A 15131-nucleotide genomic window follows, 5' to 3' on the forward strand; every position below is an offset into this window, starting at 1 on the left:
CTTCCAACGTGGTAACATACATGCTCCACCTGCTGGATGCAGGGTTGGTTTTTAACTCTCTGAAAGTACACCTGGCAGACCTCTCGGCTTACACCACATCCCATAACAAGGTATCGTGGTGGAGAGTACCAGTAGTTAAAGCCTTTATGGAAGGAGTAAAGAGACTTCACCCTCCTATTTCGAACCCACCGCCAGGATGGGACCTCAATGTGGTGCTAGCTAAGCTCATGGGGCCCCCTTTCGAACCCATGCATAAAAGTAGTCTCAAACACCTGACTTATAAAACGGCCTTCTTAGTAGCCATTACCTCCATAAGAAGGGTCAGTGAAATTCAGGCTCTATCAGTGCAAGATCCTTTCTTTATTATCCACAAAGACAAACTGGTTTTACGCACACACCCTAGGTTCTCACCTAAAGTTATATCTAAATTCCATGTAAACCAGTCCATCGAGCTTCCGGCTTTCTTCCAGAACCCGCAAAGCTCGGCTGAGGTGAAACTACACACCCTTGATGTGCGTAGGGCGGTCCTCTACTATGTAAATAAGACCAGACCGCTAAGAAAAACAGATCAACTGTTTGTCTCCGTAGCTACAGGCAGAGAGGGGGATCGCGTCTCTAAAGGCGCGATCTCGAAGTGGATTATCAACTGTATACAGCTGTGTTACTCTCTTTCTGAAATAACTCTGCCTTTTACGCCAAGGGCCCATTCTACTAGAGGCATTGGTGCCACTCTGGCTTTCATTGCAAATGTTCCCCTCGACACCATTTGCAAAGCAGCTACTTGGAGCTCCATTCACACTTTTACTCAGCATTACTGCATTGACACTCATTCCAAGACAGATACACAAGTGGGACAAGCGGTTCTAAGACACCTGTTTGCTCATGACCCTTCTCACATCCCACCTCCTTCTTCGGGTACTGCTCGCTAATCTATGCACAGCATGTGATCTAAGCAGATTCCACAAGCCTCAGAAGGGATACATTACTCACCGTAATCGTATTTCTGATGCTTGTATCTGCTTAGATTCACATGCGACCCACCCTTCCTCCCCTCCGAGAGAAGGCGCATGATTGCTTGTAGTCTTACCTTTCTGTCTATCTGCTTGGATTATCTGTACTCACGCTACTCCTCATGCTTCCTCATGTCAGAAAAAATACAATCTGAGGATCCCAGACGCGTGAGGGATCTTGGGTACAGTGGACGTCACACTAGGGATAGTATTACTGGCACGCCTGTGTCGATGCCCATTTTCGAGTTTCGAAAAACAAACTGTAATACTCCGCAGCTTCCACTAGATGTCGGCCTATGCACAGCATGTGAATCTAAGCAGATACAAGCATCAGAAATACGATTACGGTGAGTAATGTATCCCTTATTTAAAGACACACTTAGAAATACTCTAGCACTATTATTATAAGTAAGTTCAAAAACACACAGTCACTATTATTATATATACATCCCTTATTCCTTATTAGACACGTCTTAGTTAACCCCACTTATTTCCAGACAGAGTGGAGCACTTAACTAAAGATGGCATTCCAATAAGTTTAAGAAAAAGGGAGGGAAAAGGCAGAAATTAGGAACAGCACACAACACAATCCTTTAGAAGCACTCAGCAAGGCAGGAAAGTCAAAGTCTACTTGTGAGCAAAAAGTTCAGAGGCCAGAACACTAATGTGCCCAATATCACACAGTTTAAAAGGCTTGGAAAGTCTTGCTGAGAGTTCAGAAAGGACTTTAGTTCAGTTTAGAAAAGTTCAGTTAGCCAGCCTAGGGCCAACCCAAGTGGTAACTTGAGGCTTTAAGAGTCACCCCACACACACCGTTGCGAGGGAGGCCAGGCGGACACAGTACCTTAAAAGTGGAGAGAATCCTCTAGCGGGGGCAGTTGTTCCTGGCAGCGGGTGCAAGTCGCAGCGTCGTCCAGAGGAAGAGATGGTCTCGACGTGGAGGAAAGCTGAAGGTCGTTGCTCTGCCAGTGAAGAAACCAGCCACGGAGTTCTCTGGTAAAAAGGTACTACCCTTTTATTTGCCGTAGTGGAAAAACGTGGTATCCCGGCTGCCAGGGTGCTTGGCACAGGCAAGGCGGCCACGAGATGATCCGGGAAGGCAAAAAGGCGGGCAAACTGGTTATCCCCACCAGTCAAAGGAAGAAGACTCTCCGGGATGAAGATCTCCTCTGTCGTTTGAAGAAGTGGTGAGTCGGTTCAGCAGGGCTCCACCGGTGGTGTTGTCGTTGCAGGTCGGCTCAGCTTCTCCCTCTTCGGATTCTTTGGTCCTGTGGCGACGTCTGAAGTCCCAGTTCCCAAAGCCCTGCTTTTATGCAGAAAACCCCCATTCATCAGTCCTAGCTGTCACTCAAACATGCTAAGTGGTGAGCCGGACGGCTCACCACTGGGCCAATCACACAAGAGTGTGACTTGAGTTGCCGAGGCAACTCAGTCCAAGGTGCCTAAACCCCCTCCCACACCCCATGTGGTACCCAGACAGAGTGGCACCACTTTTGGAGGCTTCTGTGGAGAAGCCCGCCAAAAAGTGGAACAAAGGGCTCGACTTGGGTTGGAGTCACAGAAGCGAACACAAACGCCATTTTGGAACCGAGTTCTGGCAAAAAATACCAACGGTGAATTAATATTAAATAAATAAACCGGCGGTATGTTTGAGGCTATGTTAAAAAGTATTAGCCTCGAACAATGGGAAAATCCCATAGGAATATATTCGCGGTTGAATATAAAAAGTAGTATCCACTGCCACCAGCCAAAACTCGCTCAGGGGGGACTGGACAGTCCCCCTCGAACAGCAGACCCAGGGGCAATCGACGTGCCCCTACCAGTACGCCCACAATATGATGGTTTGTACTGGTTCTGTTCACAATTTAGGACTAGTAAAGCCAATGGTGACTTTACATGCCCTGGGAGACAGTAGTCAGTCCCAGGGTACAGAGTCTATGTTTGGGGGTCACTATGACACCCCTGTGTTACGGCACGGAGGGTGCTGTGTAACACACATACCAAAAACACATGAAGCCCTATGGAGTAAAAGACCCCATAGCCCATGAAACACATACAAAGTCAAAGGATATCTCAAATCATGTCTAAGAGTGGGAGAAAAAGAGTCTCACTCTTAGCAGGAGAAAAAAATAAACCCCAAAAATCCAGCAAAGCTGCTGGGGGACTCACTAGGTTTGGGAAATTAGCCTTAACAGAGAATTCTCCCTAACATCCTGTATCGGGATCCCGTTGCTACAATACTGCCCCCATGGCTACGTTGGAGGCGTCATTTTCAACCATCTATGGCAGGTCTGGTCGAGGATGTCGGAGAACAGGTGCTGAGGTGAATGCTAGCTTCCATTCCTGGAAGGCCTTTTCTGCTTCTGGAGACATATGGAATTTCTTATTCTTTCTCAGAAGGGAGGTGATAGGATGTACTATCTGGGAGAACCTAGGAATAAACCACTGATAAAAATTAGCGAATCCGAGCACACTCTGTACTCCTTTTGTGGATGTTGGGGAGGACCATTGGAGAATAGCGTCCACCTTGCGTGTGTCCATGTGTACACCTCGTGGTGTAAGCCTAAAGCAAAGAAACTCAACCTCTGTCACATGGAAAAAACATTTTTCCAATTTAGCGAATAGCTAATGTTGTCAAAGTTTCTCCAGTACTGCTTGAACATGACCAACATGGTCCTCTTTGGAAGTTGAATAAATAAGATTGTCATCAATGTAGACGAGTACGCAAACGTCCAATAATTCACAAAGTACGTCGTTCATAAAATATTGGAACGCCACAGGGGCGTTACATAACCCAAAGGACATGACCTGATATTCAAAAAGCCTGTATTTTGTGCAGAAAGCCGTCATTCGTTCCCCTTTTTAACTCTCACAAGGTGACGGGCTCCCCGTAGATCCAATTTTGTGTAAATCTGGGCATTTTTTCAACTGATCCAAGAGCTCAGGTATAAGTGGTAGTGGATATCTGTTTTTTACCTTGATCTGGTTAAGTGCTCTATAATCTATACAAGTTCTTAAGGGGCCCTTCTTTTTAAGTACGAAAAAGAGAGCCGAGGAGGCAGGGGACTTGGACGGGCGTATGAAGCCGTTAGCAAGGTATTGATCCAGATAAGTTTTGAGATGTTGGTTTTCCGGCTCAGTTAAGGCATAAATTTGACTGCAGGGGATTTGGGCTCCGGGCACTAGGTCGATTTGGCAGTCATAAGGTCTGTTTGGAGGCAAGACGTTTGCTTGATCTTTCTGAAAAACATCTTGGTAATCCAGGTATTCGGATGGTAGGGAACCTGTGAGCCCCAGTATGATTCCCTTCCTTTGTTTCAGGTTAATGACATCTTTATGATAACAGGTGTCGGTGCATTCTTGAGGAAAGGTCAGAACTCATTTACGCCAGTCAATCCTAGGGTTGTGAGTTTCCAGCCAAGGCATTCCTAATATCATCTGGAACTGAGGAGCACCGATGAGATCGAAGGTAATGTCTTCTTGATGGCCATCCTGACGCATAAGCTTGACTTTTGCGGTATATTGCGTTACAGGCCCGGATGATATCTGAGATCCATCTACTGCTGTGACGTTTTCAGATTTCTGCTTTTGTCGAAGGGGAAGGCCTATTCGTATAGCAGGTGTTGGTCAATTTAATTTCCCACAGCTCCACTGTCAATGTATGCCTCCAAGGCATGTATTTTTGACGGTTGTTTAACGTTGATCAAGAGTACCGGGAGGACTAGATGTGAGGTCTGCAAAGATTCCTTCTTTTTGCTCGACAAGTGGACCCCTACGCTTGCCGGGCGTTGGAGTTTCCCAAGTCCTGTTCTTCCTCCTCTTCGGTTTTGTCTGTTGCTCCAACTACTTTCTGAGGTGGTTTCACCGGACATTCTCAGAGGAAATGCCCAGCCTTTCCACAGTATAAACAGAGCTCTTGTTGTCTCCTTTTCTCCCTTTCTGCCTTGGTGAGGGGACTCAGTAAACCTCTGATCTGCATTGGTTCAGGTTGTTCGTGTGATTTGGTCTGGTTCTCACGGGGTTGCACATAAACTGACCTCTCTGTTATGGCTCGATCCATTTTCCTATTCTGCAACCTATGATCGAGTTGCACTGTCAGGTCTATGTAGTCCGCACACCCCTCAGGTGGGTTCACAACTTGAGCCAACACATCCTTAAATTCGCCATGTAACCCAAGATAAAAGAGCATAGTTCTTTTTTCTTCTGGCCATTTGGTCTGGGCTATGAGACGAATGTAGGTTAATAGATCTTGATTCCCCTGTCTGAGTGAAAACAATTTGTTGTCCAGAGCTTGTCCTCGAGTATGTCGGGCAAACAATTTCTCCATCTCATGCTGAAAATCCCCAAACTTCCGAAGCAAAGAATCATCTTGAGTGACCAATGGTATTGACCAGTCCGCCGCGTTGCCTCCTAGATAGAGTATGAATGCAACTTTGGCTTGATAGTTAGGAAAGGCTCCTGGTCTGCATAAGAAATGAAGGAGACATTGGTTCATGAATATGGCAAACTTGTTTGGATCGCTGATGAAGCGTTCGGGCGGGGCTAAAGGCACTGCTTCTGGAAGGACCACCTAAACCGGTGACTGCTGTGGTGTGGAAGAATGGGCTATCCCCGGCAAGGGAACCTGCCCTGCTTGTGCCTGTAGCATCTGTCTTGCCAAGTCGGCAGTTCTTACTCGAGTTAAAATAAGATCCCTCCTTAATGCACTGGTATCCTGCCTTGAAGCATGTACTTCAGCCCGTAATTCCCCTAGTATTTGGGCCAGTTGGTCTGTCTCTGAAGTTTCCATAACGCCCAGGCAGAGAGTCGTAGAGGCTTTGCGTTCTGTTACGCTCACCTGGTCTCTGCAGGGGCTTTGGGGCACGGTTGCAGCACTCCCTGGATTTGGATCACCCTGGTCAGGCCTCCCCTTCTGCAGATATGCTGCAGTCTGCAGTGATCGGTGGAGCTGCTCCTGCGTGGGTATGAGAGAATGTGAGTCTGCCTGTCTATTGCTATGGTGTCCCTCAAACCCTTCTTCCGAAAGTGTGATCTCCATGCACCGTGCCATAGGCTCACCTGTTATTAATGGATTATGAGCTCTCCGTCCTGCTTCTTCCAGCAGGGGCGCGTTGTATATGGGGCCGAGTTACTTCACTGTCCTCTGAAGTGGTAGTCCAGTCCAGCTGCAACTATGCCACTTGGTAATGGTAAGTGTCTTTTCGATCTTGTAAAGTCTTTTCCCACTTTAAAATATTGTAGTATTGTCCATATCTGCGAGTTTTAACAATGTCCCCTCTGCTTTCTCTCCACAGGCGAAAGTGCGGCCCAGCAGTGATTTTGGGGCTTGAGATGCGGGCAGAATGAACAAAAAAAGGAAATGCGACGTTCCGACCACAGGTGCAAGGTTTGCAATGAGCGTGACCGTAAACTGAAGGATTTTCGGTAAAGTCCAACATTTGTCTGTTGTTTCTCCTTGCAGGTGCTGTCCACGGATGAGCTAAGCCGTGAGCTGCAGTGTCGCGGCCAGGATTCGCTTTCCGGGAGGTTCGGAGATGGTGAATGCCAGGATCTGCGGAGGTGTTTACAGACGAGAACTGGTCCCAAGGAGAGTTGAGGAGCTGCTGGAGAAACAGGTTCCCAGGTAAGTAGTGAAGTTGCAGAAGCGAACAGATTCCAGGTAAGTTGAATCACTGGAGCTGGATTCCAAGATGAATCTGCACCCAAGCGGCGGTGAGCGTTACGCTGCCTTCAAGCAGAATAACGCGAAACGCTTGCATGAAGGCTGTGCATGCTTATATAGCCTAGCCCCAGGCACGCCCCCTTAGCATTGGCTTTCCGGCCACACCTTGTCACTCCCAAATGATGCTGCACGTGCTTCTTAGTTCTTCAGCAGTCACACCCGGACTGAATGCATGTAAATAGTTCCTGTGAAAGTACTTTACACCAAAATAATGTCTCGGCTCATAAGGCACCAGGACTGAGTCCAGCTGGGTCCCCTGTGCTTGATTGTCCCAAAGGATATTTAAGTATGGCATTTCTCCTTGCCTCCGTCACCTGGGATGCAGGGTTTGTGTGTTTAGGCCAGTTATCATGACACTAGAGACTCGTTGCCTATAGACGACAAGATGATTTTCAACACCCTCCTGAAGAAGGCTGCTGACCACTATAAGATTATCACGCACAAAGCCACCCCTGATTCAGACTTTGTGGAAGATATTCTTAAAGCAAAGACACAAGGTGTCAGCCAAGCCATCCCCTTGCTGAACTCCATCTAGAAGCGTCTGGCCCCTTCATTACTCACACCATCATGCACACACAAGCTAAACCCCAAAGTGGAGAACATTTTTCACCCGGCTCCCGCAGACCCGCTCTACATCAGGGGCCACGCTATCTTTTGACTCCTTGGTTGTCACCACTACTCGCAAGAGGGCGGGGGTATGAATCTCCTCCTGACAAGCACTGCAAAAAAGTTCTATGTCCTGGGCAAGCATATTACCACCATTGCGGCATATTCCATCAGGATTGCACACAACACCACGCTCCTTGCGAGCTATAGTTACTTTCAATGGGGCCTTATTCAGGATGCCCTTCAGGATGTCCCGGAACCAGCTCGCACCCGCCTGTTAGCGATGTCACAGAGGGTAGACGGGTCACCCAGAATATCCTCAAGAACACTCTGGACTCTGTCGAAACTGCAGGGCATACCCTTGCCCAGGGAACCCTGCTGAAACGCCACACCTGGTTAAAAAAAAAAACAGGGTTCAAGTCAGAGACTCGGGCTTCCTTGATCAACAAGCCAATGGAGGAGGCCAGCCTCTTCGGGAAAGCGGTTGATGAAGCAGGAGACCCTCAAATCGCTCAGTCAGATCTCGGCTAAGCCCTTTGTCCAACGAGGCAACTTGAACGCCCACCGGTCCTTTGGTGGACAGTCCTTCTCCCGCTCTCCCCATGCACAATATAGCTCGGGAGGATCCAACTGGGCTTCAGGACAGGGCTCCTCAGGCAATTTCCAATCCCAACAGAGAGGTGTTTGTCGGGGAAAGGGCAGGGGAAGAAACTCTGCTTCCAGAGGCTCCCTGCCTCTGCCTCCATGTGACTCGCCGTTACGGGTCCCCTCCCACACTTCCCTGGTCGGGCATATCTAACATCATTTGCCCACGCATGGGAGGGTATCACATCAGATCAGTGGGCACTTAAGACAGTCGCCCAGGGATACTAGATCGAGTTCCTCCGGTCACCCGCCCAGAAGCAGACGCTTGTCAGCAGACCATCTGCGCATCATGGTGGAAGAGGTTCAGGTCCTACTGGAAAAGGTCGCCATTGAAGTCGTCCCTAATGAGCAGGTAAACAAGGGTATTTATTCAGTGTATTTCCTTGTAGCCAAAAAGGATCTAACCATGCACCCTGTTTTAGATCTGTGTCTTTCGAACAAGTATGTCAAACCACAAAGGTTCAGGATGACCATTCTTCAGGAAGTAATCCTGCTGCTGCGGCAGGAGAATTACATGGTCACATTGGACATGAAAGATGCATGCTTTCATATTTCAATGTTGCCAGCGCGCAGAAAGTACCTCAGATTCATGATGGAGTATAAGCACTATCAGTTCAAAGTTTTCCCCTTTTGCATTGCCTCATTCCTGATGGTGTTTACAAAGGTACTTGCAGTAGTTGCGGCTCACCTGTGCAGACTGTCCATCCCTGTGTATCCCTACCTCGACAGCTGGCTTATGACGGGGGACCTCTATGGAACATGCCTGGAGAATACCCAGAGGACAGTAGATCTCCTTTTCAACCAGGATTCTCTATCAATGAGATGAAATAAAGTCTAGTCCCCAGCCATGTCAAACAGTTTCTGGGGGTCTTGATTTGGACATAAGATAGGCTTGTCTTCCCCTCCAACGAGAGGTTTCAAAACATGTTGTTCCAGATCCCTCACTGTGTATAGCCAGTCACCAGGTAACCATTCACAACGCCATGCGGCTGCTGGGGATGATGGTTTCCTGCATCTTCCTAAATCCTCACGCTCGTCTGCGTATGCACCCCATGCAGGAGTGGCTCTCGAGCCAATGGTGTCAGGCCAGTGGGATGATCTAGTGGTCGTCTTGACTGCACTCGTTCAGTGGTGGTCAAGGGAAAATCTACTGCAGTGGAAAACCGTTACCACCCCTCCAGTAGAGGCCACTCTCACCATGGACGCATCCGTGTCTGGTTGGGGGGGGGGGGGGCTCACCTCCTTCAACAGACAGCGCACAGCGTGTGGTCCCCATCAGTAGCGTCCAATCACATCAACCTGTTGGAACTGCTTGCATTGTTCAAAGCCTTGAAAGCCTTCCAGGCACACCTTCAGGGGAAAACAGTCCTGGTCCTTACAGACAGTACCACAGCCATGTACCACCTGACTGTGGCCCTCACTCTCTAGGGCTATCCAGACTGTCCCAGAACATCTGGAAGTGGGCACTCAAACACATGTTCCTCCTCTCACAACATGTTCCAGGGGAACTCAATCTTCTGGCAGACATGCTCGGCAGAGACTTTCCCCTACCCATAGAGCATGAGTGGTGGTTACAAGAACACATTCTACTCAACGTCTTTGCAGAATGGGGTTCCCAGAGATCAACTTGTTTGCAACTCTGGAGAACGTCCAATGCCCAGATTACGGCTCCAGGTACCCACAGAATCGATCCAAAGGGAACGGTCTCTGGATAACATGGTCCGGGAGATTTGCCTACACTTTTCCCCTGATTCCCATTCTCAACAGAATAGTGAACAAGATGCACCAGGAACAGGTCACGATGATTCTTGTGGCTCCAATGTGGGCCAAAAGCCCTGGTTCTCTCATCTCATGGGAATGTCAGTCTCCCCTCCCAGGATGCTGCCATGCCCATACAACATGCTGTCTCAAGACCGGGGAGAGACACTGCATCCGTGCCCCAAACACTCAATTTAGCAGCTTGGCTCTTGAATCCATAGAGTTTGGACACCTTCAACTCCCTCAGAGATGCATGGACATTCTCGGGGAAGAACAAAAACCCAACCCCAGACATTGCTACTCCAACAAGTGGAAGCGCTTTGTAATCTGGTGCAATACTAAAAATGTCAAGCACATTGACTGCTCCCCTTAAGATAGTGACCTTTTTCTAACACACCTATTAGACTTAGGACTTGTTTTTAATCCCCTAATGGTCCACCTGGCCACTCTGTGCACACCACAACCCAGAGCAAGATTTCATGGTGGAATATTCCTGTCATTAAGGACTTCATGGAAGGGGTGAAGAGACTTCATCTCCCTATTTCCAACCCAACTCCGGATGGGACTGAACGCTGTCCTTACCAGATTATGGGCCTCATCACGACCTCGGCGGTTTCCCTTAAATCCGGCGGTAGCGCTATTACCGCCGGATTTAAGGGTCCGCCGAATCAGGGCCTCGGCGGATTTCAACCCAGCTCTGAGCTGGTGTGAAATCTGCCGCAAATTCGTGCTCATACCGCCGGCGGGAAATCTGCCGGCGGTATGAGCGCGAAATTTCCCCATTGAGCCCATCACAAATAAGATTACGGTGAGTAATTTCTGTCATATATTTGTTTGTCATGTTTGCTTTAGGACATAGTCCTCAGTCTTTACCACTCTCACAAATACAGATCTGGCTTCTCAACGATAGTCATTCACAATCTCTGACATTTACAGTGTACTACACTTCTTTCTTGACTTTGTGTTAGGTGTTTCCTTGTCCTACGGTTTATCTGCAACCAGCACCACTGGTGCCCTGGGCCATCAGAACAGGGGTCTGGTGTCCAACTTTTTTAGAATTGATGGAACCCTCGGTTAATCAGGCTTTCCATTCTTTCTGGAGGTAGCTTTCTCTGGATGTTTCTCCATCCTGTAAGATGTGATGTAAGGCCTTTCCACCATAGTATGGCTCTTTCCAAGATGAGGGTTCGGGGATGCTTGCAAGTTCCCCTCTACTTGCCCCCCTGCTCTTGCCCTAACAGTCCTTTACACCTTTCCTCTTTCTCCACCTTATTATAGCCCTGCTATTCTCTTTCTTCTCTCACCCTATCATTTACTCTTTATCTCTGTCTTACTACTCTGCTTTTTCCTCCTTCTACTTCCTCCTCGGATATATTTTCTGTCTCCTCTGTTCTTGTTTTCCCCCCTTTCCACCTTCTCTGGTCCCCGCTCTATTCAGTTTACCTCTTACACACATTGGTTTCTCCTCTTCACTCCCTCCACGGGCATTCGCTCTTCTGTTTAACCCTTCTGCTCCTTGGTTTCTCTTCTCCGCCACCACTGCTTCTGCCTCCCTCCTTTCCACATCTGCTCTTTTTTTGCTTTTCTCCATCTCCCTTCTTTCTCTTTGCTCCACATCCTGCTCTACTCCTTTTCACCTTCTTGCCACCTCACCACAAATTATTCCAAAACTCCACCCACTGGCTCTTAACTCCAACACCACTAAGCTGTCCCCTCCCACTTTATATTCCTCTTAATCTATGTGCTTTTAGGCATGGGGCTTAATTGGTGGCAGGGTTACCATCTGTTTGGGATAGCGCAAGGCTTGGTTACATGGTACTGTGCCACAAGAATTCAAATACGTGGTCCTCCATCTTGGAATTAGTTTGTGCGCGGTTATCTCTAATACGCAGTGTGAGTTGCGGCTTTTCGTGAGTCTGTGTGTAAATTATTCTTTTACTCCCACTGAGACCTGCGAGAACCTGCACATGGCTGTCAGCGGGGTCTGGGTATCTTGCTAAGAGTGCCCTCACACCTCTTGTATTCAAACTACTAAGCTTCATAGACCTAAGTTTCTGACGCACAGAAGCCTGTGGAGGAAGCTCCCCAAGCGACTTGCATTTCCCTTCAATTCACTGGCTGTTTTGCATTACTCTTAGTATTCCAAACTGACAAGTTTTTTCCCTCGGTAGGATGTTAAACATACAAGAAAAGGGAATGAGCTGGTGATGGTACCCTATCCCCACTCCTAGACTCCAGCCTGTGACTTTCACAGTAGTCAATAGGTCTACCAAGTCTCGCTTTCACCGTTTCCATTACTTCTGCCCACAGAATTGGCGATCTACAGGTGTTCGTTGTCAAGGAGGCATTCATCAACTTTCATTGCAGCAAGGTCCTGGCACACCCTTGCTTCCGTCCAAATGTGATTTCAGAGTTTCATATCTCTGAGACTGTCTCATTACCTACCTTCATAAACAGCCCATCATCACCAGATATGATCACCAGATATGATGTTGTTGCAACCCGTGGACACTGTGAGGAAAGGCTTGGTATCATCAACGAAGACTGATACAAATGATTGGGTTCAGAAAATAGGCCAGAGGAACCTGATTTATACATAAGGTATCAAAAGGAATTTTATTAAACCTGATACATTATTTAAATAAATGAATTAATCATAATTTAATCAACACATTCACATTGCAGGGGAATTAACTATTAAGAACATTACATACAATTGACAATAATTCATACACTCATTCATCCACAGGCAGTCATCATCCATACAACATTCAATAAAAGTGCTACCAAAAAGTTGATGTGGTAGAACCTAACATCCAACATTTACGTTATAATTTTAGAGTAGTACATTCAATGTACAGGACCAGAGTAATTATATCCTATTTGGTCTACTCATGGCGTGGATCAATACAACGCATAACATGATCACATCCCCAGTTTTTCTCTCGACCGGTTTCGACGTGTAGGGGTCACTTAGAACTTCTTCATCAGGAAAGTGCAATAAAACTATAACAAAAAAGAACAGAGAGAGAAACAGACAGTTTTTCGAAAATCTCTATCTCTATCTATATATTGACACATCATACACTACCAGGGATCGTCCAAGATGGGCAAGCCCCCACAATGAAAAACAATTAAAACATTATTAAGACAAATAAATAAAGTTGTAGCCCAGGAAACGACCATTCTCTAAGGTGCACCATTTATTTCCTATAGCGTCAAAAAGGGAGTGCTACCAAACACTGGTGTTCTGGGGTGAAGCGAAGGAGCCAACCAAATTACATACTCAACCGTTGTCATGCCGAATTAGAATTAACCAGACATGGTGGCCAGAAATATGGTGATGGGATAGACCATGCATAAAGGCTACATAGAGTCCCCGAGCATGTAGAGGAAAGGAAGAAGGGGAGGGGCCGTCACTAACAAGATGACTGGATCTCAGAATGAGGCTTCACATATAAGTGGAGGCTTGTAAGATACTGGCGGAAATTAGACTTTCTAGAAAGAAAGAGAGTTGTAGATTATACATATATTTCGCCTTGGGCTCCTCCGTAGCATATATCAAAGTTATAGCCATAAGCTACACAAGAAAAAACTCACCACATTGTGAGTTGAACAATCATTTCTCCACAAAACTGACAGTATTATGGTGACTTTTAAATCTTCCATACACCAGTAACGTAGAAGTGGACCAGCTTACACAGCTGTCATCTATGAGTCTAGAAAAAAATGTAAATATTGTTTAAGGGCAAAGATTGGTCGTGCGCTCAAATAAATTGTACAATACCAGCAACACATATAGACATATCTTAGGGTGTTCAACGTGAGCTGGACAACACAGCGTCTCAATGAATAGAAAACGGCTTTCTGTGTATTCAGCTACGACATCGCTCAAAATGCTTACCGCATGTCGTGCATATAGCACGAATGATATAGAGACTCGGTCAGCAATCTTTTATTATCAACAGCTCCCGTGAGATGTGGTACTGCTTGTGCGATGTAAACAGAACACTGCGTTACTGCGGAGCCCAACCCTCTGCAAACTGGTTACGAGGATCCAATGAAAAGACACGTCGCTACGTGTCACGGGAGCTGGTCACATGATTTGAAACTCCTCCTATGAGCGCCCGACTCTCAATGACGGTATCATTGTCGTCAATAATTAAATGGTGCAGTCTGAAGAAAGCGTCCATATTATTATTATCTAGCTTACTCTTTGTGATGTCATATACGTTGAAATGTTCAATTGATGCATACTCAAGGTATTCAATATTTGTGCTACAATATGTATAGAAATACTAGATCCGAACAGGCTCAGGGAAAACATGGAGCTATAATGCATCCTGGTATTTGTAGTACACTGTATATAAAAATACCTAAATACCGCCTAGCAAGTGAGCCAAAAACAAGAGAAACCAGGTATGTAGCCACATTAGAGTAAATAGACCGCTACACATAGCTAGGCATCCAGATGTTACATAATCATACAAAATGGGCCCTAGATGTTACAATTCCAGGGTTCCAATGTATTTAGCCCCTTTAGTTAGTGTTTTAAGATTAAAAATCCATAGCTGTTCCTTGTATGCCAAATTCTTTGTCAACATTACGGCACTAGCAGCCCTTATTTTTTCCACACAGAACCTCAAAAGTTGGTCCGCATTATGGCCCATCTCTACGAAATGCATTATCATAGGGACATTCATATTGCGTGTTCTTATCTTTGAGCGAAGTTCATTGAGACGAACACTGACTTCTCTAGTAGTTCTACCAATATAGAACAGCTTGCAATGGCATTGGACCGCATATATAACGTTTTTGCTTTTACATGTCGTAAACATACCTAAATCACAAGCTTTGCCTTCTGTAAGAAAAGACGTTGTTTTTTTTTTTCGACTTGCAGGCCGTACACGTAGTACATGGGTAATGACCCACCACTGGGTTCTAATTAATATCTCTGATGCTTGAAACTTTATCAGAAGTTCTGCTAGCGTGAGTGATTTTCTGTTTGAGATTTTTACTCTTCTTAAATGCAAACAGCGGAATATTGGATTCTGATGGATTGAGAATTCTCCAGTTTTAAGGATGATCCCTCTGATGGCATTACTGTGTTGACCAAACGTAGAAACACATACCAGCTGTTCTTGCTTATTATTCCTAACTTTAGGAGAAAGCAAAGACTCTCGGTTCGCATATCGGGCCCTTTTTCTGGAATGTTTGATACGTTTCTTAGGGTACCCACGTTCCAGTAATCTCATTTCCATGATATCTGCATGTTTGTTGAAATGAATTATATCACGTAACCGTAAAAACATCCCATAAGGTAGATTGTGTAAAAGACTGGGAGGATGTTGGCTGTCAAACTGCAGAGTAGTATTTCTTTCAGTCGGTTT

At 46.4% G+C, this 15131-nt stretch overlaps 1 protein-coding gene and 1 long non-coding RNA gene across 2 annotated transcripts in view; one reads left to right on the forward strand and one right to left on the reverse strand.

The window, feature by feature from the left end:
- The window catches only part of LPCAT2 (lysophosphatidylcholine acyltransferase 2), a 1163987-nt gene that overhangs the window by 550824 nt on the left and 598032 nt on the right, over positions 1–15131 (forward strand). The window lies entirely within an intron of this gene.
- LOC138521412 (uncharacterized) lies at positions 12411–13775 on the reverse strand. Its single transcript, XR_011283041.1, has 3 exons — positions 13646–13775; positions 13342–13460; positions 12411–12747 (listed from the first exon to the last, which is right to left on the reverse strand). It is a non-coding gene; the product is annotated as an uncharacterized lncRNA (long non-coding RNA).

The sequence above is a fragment of the Ambystoma mexicanum genome, chromosome 1q (assembly GCF_040938575.1).
Source record: "Ambystoma mexicanum isolate Mex_15411 chromosome 1q, UKY_AmexF1_1, whole genome shotgun sequence".
In the NCBI taxonomy this organism is placed as follows: domain Eukaryota; kingdom Metazoa; phylum Chordata; class Amphibia; order Caudata; family Ambystomatidae; genus Ambystoma; species Ambystoma mexicanum.